The sequence below is a fragment of the Aulostomus chinensis genome, chromosome 1 (genome assembly GCF_037954235.1).
Source record: "Aulostomus chinensis isolate RoL2024-O1b breed Wild chromosome 1, RoL_Achi_v1.0, whole genome shotgun sequence".
Classification (NCBI taxonomy): Eukaryota; Metazoa; Chordata; class Actinopteri; order Syngnathiformes; family Aulostomidae; genus Aulostomus; species Aulostomus chinensis.
This window is the reverse complement of record NC_141320.1, coordinates 8,406,841-8,408,893: the sequence shown is the minus strand read 5'-3', so window position 1 is coordinate 8,408,893 and position 2,053 is coordinate 8,406,841. Positions and strand designations below refer to the sequence as shown.

The following is a 2,053-nucleotide window of genomic DNA, read 5'->3' as shown; positions in this document are numbered from 1 at the left end:
CAACATTTGTGCCCAAATTTTCTCCTCATGAGGCATCAAATCACTACAAAAACAGCCATTAAGTTGATCTGGTTGGCACTGGTATTTGTTCTTGCTGCAGCTCAGGAGTGATTCAGGAGAAGAGTTTCAGAACAGCCAAGGTTGGGGACTGGAATTTTGAAGTTTCCCCTGGAACCAAACAACCTTGGGAGGTAAAACCTCCAATCCTAGCCACTCAGATGCAGCAGCAGAAGAAGCTGTCATCCACCCTGACAGTCAGAGCATCAAGTCAAGAAAACATCAACCATCTTGTATGTGGAGTCTGGATTCTTTTCTAGAATGAGACGGCAATGACAGTCCTGCCAAGTGACATCACTGACATGACTGGATGACTTCAGTCACGTGACTGGATGACTTCAGTCACATGACTGGATGACCTGAATGAATAAGAAATCAAATATAAAAATGCTTTGTTTTAAGATCTAGAATATCTTGTGAATATCTGGAGCTTCATTCCAGCAGCAGACCTCCTCAGGTGATGACTTCATATTTGACATGTTTACCATTCAATGAGACTCATTGTCAGTCCATTGAAATCTACTGGTGTTCCTGGTGAGTTGATTTAACAACATGAGCTGACAGAATCTACGTTCAGGTAGGAACCACCACATCCAGGGGTCTGGACCTTAGAGCAGGCAGAGCCATCGAAGTAGCAGACTAAGCTAGCAGACGTTAGCATTGAGAAGAAACTGATACCTGAGTCTACTTTTGGGTCTGGTCAAGTGATGACACAATAATATGACATCGTTTTCAGACTGACGCCTGCTCAGCACTGACCAAACACTGCCCTATTGCATTGTGGGAAATTTCTGCTTGGCTTGTGTCCATCAATACACACAAAGAAATTTATCTCATGCTGCCGTGACCCGGATTCGAACCGGGGTTGCTGCGGCCACAACGCAGAGTACTAACCACTCTAGGATCAGGGCCTCCTCAACAGCAGTTTGAGCTTCTATGTCTTTGTCTCATTGAGTGTTAGGGCGAACAGCTGTTGAAAAGCTGATGCGCGACTGCGGCGGCCCCTGATGCAGGAGACGGGCCAGGCCCCGTTCAGAAGGTGGTGGATATTATTCTTGGTGTTTTTAGGGCATGTTTCGGCCTGTCAAATCCTGATCGGGGCCAGTTTGGTTGTGTTGTCTGCAGCATTATAAAGGTGGGTCAAACAATTTAGGTTGAGACGAAGGACGGCACGGGCAGAGCAGACGCAGGTCTTCATTCCACCCGCAGAGCTGTAGAGCATGGATCATGTCAAGGACTAAATGAGGGGAAAGAGAGCAGGAGAGCAGGGCAGAGACAAACACAGAGAATGCTCTCCTAAAACAAGGACTGTTCAGTCAATGGTAGAGCAGAGTGGCGCAGAGGAAGCGTGCTGGGCCCATAACCCAGAGGTCGATGGATCGAAACCATCCTCTGCTAAAAGAAGAAAAATAAAATAGACCTGCATCTTCAGAAATATGTGTCTGTTAAAAAGAGGTTTATAAGGATATTTTCTTCCACCAGAGTCACCAACCATTGTGAGAGTTAACAACAGTCCACTTTCTGACTGAAGCAAAAGTAGACTTCAAAAGGTTTTTCTGATTCAACATAGCAGCTAAATTTCCATTTCCATTTCCTGAACAGGACAGGTTATAAAAAAGGGAATGTCATGACTTCCTCTGTATGTTAGAATATGAACGACTAAAAATGTTCATGCCCAGTTTAAAGTTAGAATTAAACTGAAAATACCAAAATCTCCCCTCTTCAGTCCTGTCACTCAGTGTTGTAAACTGTTTCAAACAAATTCTACTGTTCAAAGGGTTCAAGTGTTTCTAATGAAGCTGAATGTTCTCCTCTGCTTTCCTCAATTGGGTTTCTTTCATGTCCTCCTGAGATCAAAGACAGAATTCGAGGTACAAATAAATATACTATCAAAGCCCCCTGATGACATCATCATCAATTCTGTCTTTGATCTGGAGGCTCTTGCTTTAATCTTGGCTTTGATCTGACTATGCTTTAATCTTGGCTTTGATCTGAC

General features: G+C 44.0%; 1 non-coding gene across 1 annotated transcript; it reads left to right on the top strand.

Moving 5' to 3' along the window:
• Nucleotides 1-1,383: 1,383 nt before the first annotated feature.
• On the top strand, nucleotides 1,384-1,455 carry trnam-cau (transfer RNA methionine (anticodon CAU)). Its single transcript has one exon. It is a non-coding gene; the product is annotated as a tRNA-Met (tRNA).
• Nucleotides 1,456-2,053: the final 598 nt, after the last annotated feature.